Here is a 13932-nt window from a genome sequence, read left to right on the forward strand (position 1 = left end):
CCACTACAGCTAAGTCTGCGTTCATCCATGAATTGTGACTGGTTTCAGAAACAGCGTCATCTGAACAATCTACAGAGAGTAGCTCAGTGCAATTAACACACACATTGGATGGCATCTTAATAGATGGCATGGCTGTTGTGCAGGAGATGGTTGTCAGGAAAAGTGACATAAACTGTTGCTAAGATCTGGCAGAATGCTTCTTTGAAAATGTTGAAAGTAAGGCACGAGGCTACAATGACATATAGGCTACTTATTATTTAACAACTTGACCATCACAAACTCCATGAAAGACAGGACGAGACAGGTCCATACAAAGGGAAAAGCACATGATAAGGGATACAAAATACAAGACTACACCAATCAAAGACTTTAAAGCTTTCCTGGGATCAAAGGAAACCAAAGCCAACCTCGTCCTCTACCTTGCTCATAAAGCTGTTGAACTATGTAAACTGCCAGTCACCGTTCACACACACAAAGGTGGCAGTAGCAGTAAATAATTTTAGCAAAACCCCACATATCTACACGTCACACAGATGTCTTGGTGCTTGCCCTTCGCAGGGTACCAGACATCAACAAAGACAGTCTCATTATCATGGGCACTGGAGAACGTCGACAAAAGATACATCTCAGCCTAGAAATCTTGACGTACCCTAGCGGCAGCAAATGTAATTTCCAGCCAGGGTAGTCTAGCAACTCTCCGTTGGCTTGTGAGGTGGAAAAAACAAACTTCGGTCCGGCCAATCACATTGTGCATAGAGTCGGTGGACCTATCGGGTATCCTATTGTATCCTATCCTATCAGGAAATTGATGGACAACCGTTTGTCCTGCCATTTACCGTTTATCCCGTGGGAAAGGAAAGGTTTCTGTTTCAAGTCAATCAAGTCATGATGATGTCATTAACACACTTGTAGGCTTGTAGTAGGTCCTCATCCATCTCCAGACGTGTTAGCTGGATGTGAGAAATTTGTGTGTCAGCTCCTCAAAACATGGTTTTCAAACAGCTAAAGCCCTTAAGTGGAACTCGGGAACAAGGGAAATCCCATCCCTATGATTGCCCTACCATCGCCTATTGCTGTCCCCATGCTTGGATTCCTGCCCGCGCAGCCTAGAGACCCACTACTTGCCCGATGACAACTCCTAATCCCTATGGACAATTCATCCCCTACACTGGACTATTTGAACTTAACACTAAATAGGATTCATGAATTATCATACTGGTTATGTAACCATCTAACCACTTTGTAACATATACCTCAGGTGGCTCTAAATACCATGTTATTCTCTGTATATAGACCTTACTGTCCTGTAACTGACCACAGGCAGATGGGTCAGGCCCTTGAGTCGTGGATCTGCTTGAGGTTTCATCCTATATGTTTCTCCAGTTCTTGGGAGTTTTTCCTCGCCCCTGTTACTCATGGGCTCTGTCTGAATGTTTAACACTCTGTAAAGCGCCATGAGACATGGGTAATGTTTTGACACTCTATAAGTGAAATTAAGTTGAAATTGAAATTCTGAGAGCACACAGGCAAGCAAATGTTTGGGCACAAGATACAGTGCCTGCTCCAAAGATTCTTGACTCACTATCACTGGGATGGAGGCAAATTGTTGATGGGCAATGGGCTCCTGTTTTGTCAAAACTTCCACCAGCACCAGAGGCTGTTGTGGAGCTTGTGAAGTGCAGTTGTCTTGCCAGCCAATGCAGTAGAAAGTGTTCTTGCAAGAGTAACAACTGACCATTCACACAACTTTGCAGGTTTGAAGGCTCTGAGGAGATGTGCACCAATATTAAAAAGACAGTGACAGTGGTGAGGATAAATACTTGAGTGACAATGACAATGTTTTGTTGAACTCTTCAATAATGAAACAAGATGCAGATTTTAAAACAATTTTCATTTTTTTCCATTTTTTCTCCAAATTTCTTGGCAAATGATGCAATACATCTTTTGTAAATAGTCTGTATCTCACTTGTCTACCTTATTATGTGTATATTTATCAAAAAATGTGACCACTTTAAGCCTTTATATTATTTTTATGCATATATTGTCCGCCATCTTGAATTTTGGCACTGAAAATGAAGAAAAAAATTGGAAACAGGTTGTTTTGTATTCAATGGGGTCCTAGCAAGTAAAAAATCACCAGTTGCAAAAATCTATATGAACTGTTCCTAAAATTACACGATTCCCCATATCATGCTATATTGCACACGCTGGGTTGTAAAGTGGGTTCACTGTAAGTACTGTGAGCCCTGCATTCAGAGGTTCACACACACACACACAGAGTGGGGCCAGTGCTCTCTCACTCTTCCTCTCTAATCAGAGCTGAATAGACCTGGGCTTGTTATTGGCCCCTTAGGGACTGCTGTACTGTAATCAGAGCGTAATATTTTCGCCGTGGGGGAGGCGTGGGACCCGTAATTTTACAAAGTGATGGGTGGTCAGGTCCAGATCCCCCTCCCGAGAGCCAGGCGATTAGGCGATCACACTGTCTCACAGTGGCAGCCCTGAAGGGAATACATTTCAGTCCGAAGTGCAAGACTTTCACGGTGTGTGTACACCAGTCAACAATCTCCTGTTTACAGGAAAAATGGCAACATGGGGTTCTAAACTGCAGTGGTAAGGGAAATGTTGATAGGTGTTCCGGCACTAGCTATAGATGCAGATGCTGTGTTTAAGTGCGTCCCCCACCTCTCCCTCTGCATGACTGACTTATATTACCACTGCATATATAATCAATGCCAATCAAATCAATCAAATGACTTTATATGGAGCAAATGACTACTAATGCTTAAGGTTCGTCTGACTAAGACTTGGTAATGAATGTTATTATATAATTAAGAAATGTAATGGAATTCTTGATAAAAATGTAAGCATAAATGCTTTAGGTTCTCATTGGGTTGTTACATTGTGAATTCATTACATACTTAGACATGACTTATTGTGGTGGCACCTTTGGAGTTAAAAAGTGATATGTATTAAATTACTTATATGGCTTATTGTGGTGGCACCTGTGAAGTTAAAAGTCCTCTTACAGTACAAAGACCATCATTCATCATTTACCATAATGAAAAAAAACTTTTCAATTCATAATTCACCAATAACATTATAAACTGTGTGATGTTATTAATTCCAAGTCAATAGCTTTGTACACTTTCAAAAATGAATATGACATGACTGTGCAGAATTTGGAATTTATAGCAGTTTGAATCTAAAGGTGTTTTCAGTTCACCAAGCCATCAGGGATAGCGAACATCAGCAGTTTGCCAATAGCGTGAGTTTCAGGTCTCCAAATGATTATGAGTCCCATTGTTCTCTCGTGGACTTGGATGGTTTTCACTCCAGTCGGCCCTGATGGCCTTTGGAATCTACCCTGAGGCAAATAGATGGATTTAATTGTCCAACACCATGCCACCAGGCAACGTCCACAAAGCCCTGGAATGGCTGATGGCAGAAAAAGGTCACAAGAGCTGTATTTATAAGATGGCCGCTAGCAGCTAGTCAATTTCACAGGACCTGCTCCAGTGACACGTAATTTCATGGTACTTTTGCCATGCACCTCACCCGAGCATTGCATTGATCTGATTGATAATCTGGAATTCTCATATCATATTTACTCACCCGAGGGCTAACATGGTCATAAGGTTAACAGGCAGAACTAATGTGACATACGTGTATGAAAAAAAAAGTACAGGCCTCCATCATGGTGAAATGGAAAATACACACACACACAGGCATGTAATTGCTGATTGTGTGTTTATTGGTTACAAAGTGAAAGAGATTAAATATGATACATGGCTTTAATTATATTCAAAGGTTGAATGTGGGCAACTTACTGAGATTAATGGAAATCAATTAAATCAGAACATTAGATGAGAAGAAGAGATGATAGCTCCAGGAGTCCTTTTTGTAACTAAGAGGATCCTCAGAGAGAGGACTTATTGATGACATTAACGCAACCATCAAATCAAATCCAAAAACTCCGAAAACATTCTCCAAATAAACAAGCAAAGATTTTTTTGTTTGTAACAGTGATGTGGTCGACTGGCATCTGTCCTTTGCTGATGTGACTGTGTAGGTCAGAACTGTGAACATGACAGCATACCTCTCCAGCCTCATGGGGCCAATGTGGTCCTGTTGGCTACTCCAGCTCTGGCTTCAGCTCAGTTCCTATCCTCTGCCCCTCCTGCCTGGTTATGGAACACTGAGACTTTCTCTGAGGTGTGTTTCTGTCATTCTCACAGCATCAGGACGGCTGTTTAGAGTCACAACTCGGATGGATATTCAAATGACTTGGGATATGTGCGCCTCGGCCATTGGATGGTGGCTCCTCTTCATCACTGTGTGATGTAGCCCAAAGCCTCTGAACCATGGCCCAGGGATCCTGGCATGTGTGCTACCCGGGAAAGATGCTCTCATGTATATCTCACATAACTGTGTGCAGGGTGGTGTGGAGGACTGTCATGCAGCTGTGATGCTGCTGCTATCTCTGCCTCGTAGTGTAGGAGCCTTCATGCTTAAGCACTCTTGAAAATGGTGAGAGAACTGACAACGGGCAGAAAGAAATCTGGGGATTCTCCAGCTGGGCTCTGCCCTCTTTCATGACAGGAGACAGGCTGAGCACATGGGGGATGATACAGGGTCCCCCCTGGTTGGCTGGGTGTCTGTAGCCTTACTAACATTACTTATCCCTAGCACAGTAAAGCACTTCTAACAGGAAAGGACCTCTAAAATGGAGGTAAAAATGAACTGCACCTTCTCAAACATGATTTGCCAGAGTTGTTGATATACCCTGCGCACATTACAGGAACATATACAAATCATGTCCTATTTAGCCAGCGTTGCCAATATCTTTTAGTCTTTAGTTGGCAAGAACCCAATTTACTGAAGCACTTCAGTAAGCATGTTTTCCTAGAAAAATGTTTATATCTGCTGCAGTCAATACAGAATATTGCTGCACAGGATTACTCATCTAATTGCACATGGAATGAAATTGAAGTGTAACCAGTGTATATAAAGGATTCGAGTCTCAGGATAGGAGGTACCTGCCGAAGTCTCATTCTGCAGCTGGAATAAAGCATCTTTAAAAAAGGAGATCAATATTTAGTCTTTCCATCCAATTATGTCAGATAAGGAAAAAATAGAGTGCCACGATCATTGCAAATCATGTTACATCACAAATTGAACAACATAAATGTCCCACACGGTGTTATCGATGACTTTGTAAGAAAAGCCCTCAGCATGACATTTCATTCGTATTGATTTGGGGTGGGTTTGGCCAAGACCTTGCAAACACTTTGAGATGCCTAACAATATTGATCAAATCGAACATAAAGCAGGAATTTGCACTTTGCAGTATTAGCACATCTTGCATGCACATTTAGATTGCCTCTTCCCACATGTGCTGCGCATGAACCAGTATTAGCACATCTTGCATGCACATTTAGATTGCCTCTTCCCACATGTGATGCGCATGAACCGGTATTCTCCTCCTTACTCACACAACATCCCCATTGCCTTGTGCTGCTGCATATTAGGAATGAATAACAAAAAAAGATCATGTCTCTGGAGAATCATGAACCATTTACACTTGTACATTGGTTTAATGATTCATTCAGTGAGTTTCTGGATTACCTAGTTGAGGTGTAGTCATTTGTTCAGGTAATTGCTGCGTTTGAAGTTAAGCTGCCTCAGCAGACTGGTGTTGTGGGGATTATTCCCTTGGTAGACAACCACCTATAAATTCAGATGCTTTACACTATGCCTTTGACAGTTGGAGACGATATGAGCAAATTTATTATGAATAAACAGAACTAGCAGAGTGCAGACCACATCTCAGATTGACATCCACTTTTATTAAAAACTGCATAGCATTCATTTTGCAGAGAAAGTTACATTTTATACAGCAATTAAATATGATGAATTGTAAATATTTACAAAGTGATTTGCACCTAATTAAATGCAAATAAGGCTGTAGTGTATATAATTAAGCAAAATGACACGAGTGGTCAAGGATATCGCTATCAATAAGGCTGTGAGTCGGCCATAGGCATGAGGCTGGCAGACTCAAAAAATAGCCCCACAATTAGTTTCAATTTTACTCTTTGTGTCTCTTGTTACCAAGCAACGCAACAGAAAACTTCAGAGAGAGGTTGTATTTGCACAATAATTTGTATATTAACACATCCTCCAACAGGCCCTCAAAACTCACCTCTTTGAATTTGCCTTTTCTTCTTTTCCCATGGCCCACCTCTCTAGTTTGGTCTTGTGTTTTGTCCATGTCCATGTATCTTGTCTGTTTGTACTGTATCTATGTCTGTTTTGTACCTATGTAAAAACTGTGAAGCGTCCTTGAGTGTCTTGAAAAGCGCTATGAAAAAATAAATGTATTATTATTATATTTGAAGAGTTTGGTTCCAGAACGCTATAAATCCATTTTGAAAACATTAAAGTCATGTTATTTAATTGTGTATTTCAGGTTATATCAACCAAATTGCAGTTCTCCATTTTCTCACTTAAAAGCCTGCATCAAATGTGATGTCAAGAAATGGCTGCTCTCTCTCACTTTGAATGAATGTAATATTAGAGAATTCAATGCAAAATGCAAAGTGATTAGTGGTGAAGAGTCAGAGTGCGAGTCTGAGATGTCCTGGTACAGTATATCACCACTCATGGAATGCCACACATCCAATATATTCATACATATATATTCATACTAACAGTTCATGTAGACTACATTTTAGACAAAGAGTCAAACTATATTTAGTACATGTTTATCTGGGTAAAATATATGATAATGAGTTCCTCACCTACAGATAAGAGGTGCTCCATTTACATCACGCCGAGGCTGTGGTGTCAGAACGAGTGAAGGTGGAGAGTGTGAATGGATGCTTTAGGGTCAGCTCACACTCCATTTAAGTGCACAGAGACAATGTGTTCAACCAAGCTGGACAGCTGAGACCGAGTTAGCAAAACTATGCTGCTGGGGCTCTGCTGCTTTGCAGCATCCAGAGGCTGGAAGTCAACTGTCTCTGGATCGGAGATGATGGCTGTATGATGAAGCCTGGGTGGAGCAGCAAAGTGTCAAATGCTGACATAAGACAGAGTTTGAAAACGTTCAAAATGTCTGTTTTTAAACTAGGCTGGTTACAGGTCTAAGGTTTGTAACCAAGACAATGCACTTCCTATTGCGCATTACTTTTGCAGAGGAGCACTTTGAGTTTAGCTTGCAGCACGCCTAATTGGAAATGCTTAATGTCAAATTGTCAAACTCTCCTAAAGGTCAAGTTACATTAGACTCTTCAAGAACATAAACTGGTGCATGCGGGGAAACTATTCCAGCTAACAATGTCATTTTTGAGAACTGATACAAAAAAAGATTCTTAGATGATTCCAAATGGTGCTAAATGTAGCTAGAATGCCCTAACGGGGTAGACTGTCCCTCTGTCTATTCCCTGGCTCCTAATTGAGGGTATTTGGGTGAATAGCTCAGGGTTGTGCTCCTGAGGAGTCAGGTATAATGTAGACCCTGCAGCAGAGCTCTTATGCAAAATGGAATCTGATGAGACACTGCTGTTCAACCTGAATGCCCACAACGGGGAACCCAGACCTCGGCGCCGAACGTTCCGTATCCCACTCTCCCAGTCTATTCTTGCAATTTACCCCTTCATAATTCTGCAGTTTACCCCTTCATAATTCTGCAATTTACCCCTTCATAATTTACCCCTTCATAATTCTGCAATTTACCCCTTCATAATTCTGCAATTTACCCCTTCATAATTTACCCCTTCATAATTCTGCAGTTTACCCCTTCATAATTTACCCCTTCATAATTCTGCAATTTACCCCTTCATAATTCTGCAGTTTACCCCTTCATAATTTACCCCCTTCATAATTCTGCAATTTACCCCTTCATAATTTACCCCTTCATAATTCTGCAATTTACCCCTTCATACTTCTGCAGTTTACCCCTTCATAATTTACCCCTTCATAATTTACCCCTTCATAATTCTGCAATTTACCCCTTCATAATTTACCCCTTCATCCCTTCCTAATCCTGCAACATTGAGCTCAGAGATGTGCCCAGACACACAGTGCCAGCATATTGTGTTGCGTAACAAGAGCCACTGAAACGAACAGATCAATACAGGGGCCTTATGTCCTTTCACCAGTTCAGTAAACCATGTAGATGGGCCCATGCAGAGAACAGAGTATAGTGTTTTATATGTTCAGTTTTGTATACAGTAGGTCTATTATGAATACTTTATACAATTAAGATTGGTAAGTCAGCAATACAATTTTGTAGGTAACACTTTCCGGTAAGGGTACATGAATTATCACGAATTCATCCATGAATTTATTAATTCATGATTCATGCATTACTTCATTCCTTTATATTGTATGAATCATCAGGAATTGACATGAGTTCAAAGCCTCTCATTCATGACCTTATGCATGAACAACACATCAACTAAAGCATTAGGTACGGTGGGTACATCATTATGATTTATGATTTCTTAAGCATGATCACCATGATTATATGAATTTAAGGTTAATTACTCATGAGTTAATCATGTTTGTTAACTTACACAGTCACGAGTTGGGTCGCGATAGTCTATCTTTTTCAAAAAGTGGGTCCCCAGAAAAAAAAGTTTGAGAAACACTGGTTTAGAGAACTACACAAGTTGTGTTCAAATCAGAATTTGAGTAGTGATGACCACATTTTTGGCAGAAAAAGAAATCATCATGATCATTCTTAATAAATCATAAATCATAATGATGTGCCCACCATACTTAATGCTTTAGTTTAGTTGATGTGTTGTTCATGCATGAGGTAATGAATAAAAGACTAGAACTCATGTCAATTCCTGATGATTCATGAGATATTAAGGAATGAAGTAATACATAAATCATGAATTTATTCATGCATAAATTCATGATAATTCATGTACCCTTACTGTAAAGTGTTACCATTTTGTAAGACCTTCAGGTGAGAATGTACCTAGACGATGTAGGGATAATGTATAGAACGCCGGTTATTATTGGGAAAATAAGTCCGGTCTTGTTCCGCCCTGAAGGGACTTATTTTCCCAATAATGACTGGCGTTCTACATTATCCTGCTTATTACACGGCTTCTTGCCAAAACAAAATAATAAACTCCCCACGATATGACTTTAGCCTACATAGCCTAGCCTATTTTCAGCCTATTTTGTTACCGTTCATCGTGGCATTTGCTGATAAACAAATAGTTCAACACACGCTGAACTTGAATCCAACATTCTTTAGAACACAGCTGACCAACCGCCTGCTTTCACTTTTGAATGAAGTTCCAGTCTTTGCGTAGTGATATGAAATACCTGAATTAGAAGCACAAACTCCGTTGCCATTGACAGCGGTCATTATTGTTTTCAGAGGTCCTTTCCTCGGAAATAATGATCGCTAGAACTTTGGGAAATCCCATTTAAGTCAATGGAGCGTTCTACTTGCCTTGTGAAGAGCTGTGTAATAAGATCATGATTAAGATAATGGATGATGAATCATAATACCTCAGAGAAATCATATTTGTACAGTTTTGTCACGCCTTTGGAATGAATGTATATTTTATTCCATACAACACTGTCTTTAAGTGTACAACATAAAACAACTTTATACATTTCCTCAATGCGATAGAGTGAAGTCAACTAGAGCTAAGCTAAGCTCAAATAGAAAAAAATACAAATTCTCGTGTAGTTGGAAGCACACTGTACAGTATTTCCCCTCAGGATGAACCTGAGGGCCTTCCAATGCAACCAGGAGACAAAGACATCTAAGTGTTGAGAGAACAAGATTTTTGGCTCAGTCCTCTACTGGCACTGACTGATCTCATGTCTTTGAAATTCAGGAGAGAGAGAGAGAGAGAGCGAGAGAGAGAGAGAGAGAGAGAGAGAGCGAAAGAGAGAGAGAGAGGGAGAGAGAGAGCGAAAGAGAGAGAGAGAGAGAGCTAGAGGGAGAGAGAGGGAGAGAGAGAGAGAGAGAGAGAGCTAGAGGGAGAGTAAAGGCCATGAGGTGTAGTACATTTTCTCTCTGTGGGTGTACCGTACTGAGACTACCAGTCTTGTTCCCTGTTCTCTCCATCTGCAAAGCTGGCAAGCTGCTGCCACAACAAAAAAAGAAAGTGTCACAGCACTCGGAGCACGCTCAGTCCTGTAGCACCTGATTATGGGATGCGGGGAGGGTGCATGCTAAAGTCCACATGGAAACACTCGGAGCACGCTCAGTCCTGTAGCACCTGATTATGGGATGCGGGGAGGGTGCATGCTAAAGTCCACATGGAAACACTCGGAGCACGCTCAGTCCTGTAGCACCTGATTATGGGATGCGGGGAGGGTGCATGCTAAAGTCCACATGGAAACACTCGGAGCACGCTCAGTCCTGTAGCACCTGATTATGGGATGCGGGGAGGGTGCATGCTAAAGTCCACATGGAAACATTTGAGCACAGCTCCTGAAACATCCATGTCCTCTGTGAGCTCTTTGAACAGAGGTGTGTGTGTGTGTGTGTGTGTGTGTGTGTGCGCTTTCTTGGTTTTGCGTCGGCTATTCAAAGGCACTTGTACAGCATTGGGTTGTTTGTGGTCCTGAGGGAAACATTGCTTGCTTTCAAAAAGACCTCCGTTTTCGTGCGACTGATCAAATTCTCTCCTCCCCCCTCCTCTCCTTTTTCCTTTCCTCTTCTTCAGCTCTGTAGAGATTCTAGTTCTTTCTTCTCTGAAGAGTACAGCTAGATTTGGATCCCCACATCTTCTCTGAAGAGTACAGCTAGATTTGGATCCCCACATCTTTGATACAGTAAAGTGTCAGTGCAGAAATGTTGCCGGCAGAGAAACCATTCTTCTGTAGGGCTGTCACTTCAGCACATAAGTGAATACAGAGAGGAAGAGAGAGAGAAGCCATTCTTCTGTAGGGCTGTCACTTCAGCACATAATTGCTGGGAAAATTCCTCGGGGAATCAACCAGCATAGCTGTATTTAAGATTTAAGAGGTACTGATATCCTTACCCCTGCAGTTCTGAACTTTGTCACAGTGATTTATTTATATATGTGCACTTATTTATTTTGAACTCCATAATTTATAACGGAGATATAAAATACTGACACATTTGAAAAGAGGATTGGAGAGTATACCAGAGTACCACCCTGGCTATATTTCATTGGCGTTCAGTGCATACAAGGCATGCAATCAAAGACCACACATTTGCAAAGCTTGTAGGAGCTGATTAGCTAAACCGAAATTAGCTTTCTGCATATGCACTTTCTCTTCTGTGCATATGAATGGATCTGTATTGATAATTGGGAGTGATTTTGTCAAGCCCGTGCTAAGATGTGAAATACAGAGGTGGTGAAATCTGAAGGCTGGGAGTAGCAGCAGCAGCAGCAGCAGCAGCGATCTCTTTTATACTGCACAGGATCTGGCTTGGCCATAAAGCTCAGGCCAGTGCCCTTTGGAGCTGACACGCTGTAATGAATCAAGAGAGCCGCCCGCGTAGCCGACTACACAACGCTGCATTAACACTGCCCATACAAATGTTATTTGGCCAAAAGAAAGATCCAAATATTTCGAAATTTAAGTCAGATTGCATCTACAGTATGGCTTTTGTTATATGATTTGAGATACACATGAGGTAGCAAAGTTTTCAGAACATACCATATTTTCTTGCATTCCAGTTTTAACTGCCATGCGCACAAGGTAAGTTAATTGGGAGATACAGTACGTAATGAATTTGAAATAGCCTATCTGAATGATAAATAATTGACATTTATTGTGCAGCATGAAAAATGTCTCTTGGCTACACCGTTCCGTAGAGTAAGTAACACATTCCACCAAAAACAAACACGCTGGAGGGTCTGTTTCTGCCAAGATGAAAGAGACTACGTTCAAAAATGCAGAGCAGTTTTTCCTCCAATAATGAACAACTATCCTTTTTTCTAATCCTCAGCCATCGCAAGTGGCTTTGAACATGAATACATTAGAATGTCAGATAAAAAAAAAAACATAACAGTGTATTCAGATCCACCATTGTCTAAAATTGGTATACAGAAGAAGTTTGCCAGTTCACCAAGTTGGAAATTACACAGTACACACACACACACACACTCACACACACAAACCTTTCAGATTTGCTTTCTCACACTACTTGCAGACCACACATTCGCCCACACTGTACCATTTGCAGCAGACAAATGACACTACAATGCGTTACAAATGAACTACATGTACCTCACTATTTCTTGGAGCACTGAAAGCACTCATGCAAAATAGTTGCGTTCATGCAAAATAGTTGACAGTCAGAGAGGCTCTCTCTCTCTCTCTCTCTCTTTTCCTCTTTCCCTCTCTTATGTATACATTTCTGTGTATAAATGTGAGCTACAGTATACGCTGTCGCTGGGACAGAGTGCTGCCTTAGGGCACAGTGTAGAGGCCCCATGAAGCCGACTGCAGATGTGTGTGTGTCCCAGGTTAGCCATGGCAGAAGGAGAAGGGGGCTGCAGATGTGTGTGTCCCCCAGGTTAGCCATGGCAGAAGGAGAAGGGGGCTGCAGATGTGTGTGTGTCCCAGGTTAGCCATGGCAGAAGGAGAAGGGGGCTGCAGATGTGTGTGTGTCCCAGGTTAGCCATGGCAGAAGGAGAAGGGGGCTGTGGAGAGAGTAAAGGGCAGGGCAGAGACCTACACGGTAATCCTCTCATGCACAGCATTCCACAACATGGAGAGAATCAGAGTATTCACATCAAAATGGCCCTGTTTACTGATTGCACGTGCAGGGTTGACAGCGTGCGGGGTTGACATTTAAAGGGTCCACACCTTGCCCGTAATCTCTGAAGATGCCGCGGCTTGTTTGCTGTCAGTTTCTCTGCTTGCACCTTTTTGTACATCATTTTGTATTCTCCAATAATTGGGGTTTGTCCACACTGCCATTGATGCGCTGAGACCTTGCATATATCTAGTTTCATTTTTAATGCAGTTGTCAAGAAATCCTTCAAGATATGAACATAGAGAAGTACACATTGTGAATGTGTAGTGTGGGGGGTTTAAATTATTTCTGAATACCAAAACTTGTTTCCTCGTTTGCCTAAAAATTACCCTGAATTGCGCTGACCGAAAAATGACAGTGCCCAAATCTGTTATTGCTCAATGCCATTTCCTTTCCTGATACTCTTTCTGAAGGCAACAGATGCTGTTTGAATGATGGGCGGAAAATTTTGGTTTGTGTCACAGTCCTTCTGTTACCGACTTTAAATTTAGCAGCCAACAGTGAGTGCAGTATCAAGGCAAGCCGACCTATTACAAATTACAACACTACATCGCTGGTGTTATCACACTTTGGACAGGGTTGCTGAATAGTCACACTCTAATGTTCCATTGCACCCTCCCTTTGCAATTTTATGAACAGGCTATTGATTAGATCGCCTTGGCATTGTTTTCACGGCTGTTAGATATGGTGTGTTGGTCAAGCTTATAATTGCATTTAACTGAATAATCGATGTACACGCCCGTGTGGTACCCCACAGGGTAAGGCTCCTTTCTCACAAACCTGCTATCTGAAATTGGATGCATGCATTTGGGTAAAGGTGTACACTACTGTTTTCTCAGCTTCTCAGGATGTACCAAGAGACACTCCCTACCCCCTCCCCCCTCCACACACACACTTCCTTTCTTTCTCACTTTGACTCCCTGGCATGGGCTGTATATGAGCAAAAGGAGCTTTGGGACTGTGGTTACCTGAGATGGAGCGATACACTCGTTATCCCGCAGCTCAGCACATTTCCCATAAAATTGCACTACCGGGAGTAGGGGGCTGGGCCTCGGGATCTAGTGTTTTCACATAGCTTGAAGGAAAACAAGTGCTGATAAGCCAACACTGTGATGCAAAAAAACAAAAAGAGGAGCAGCCTTGATATGCTT

The sequence above is a fragment of the Alosa sapidissima genome, chromosome 2 (assembly GCF_018492685.1).
Source record: "Alosa sapidissima isolate fAloSap1 chromosome 2, fAloSap1.pri, whole genome shotgun sequence".
NCBI classification, from domain to species: Eukaryota; Metazoa; Chordata; class Actinopteri; order Clupeiformes; family Clupeidae; genus Alosa; species Alosa sapidissima.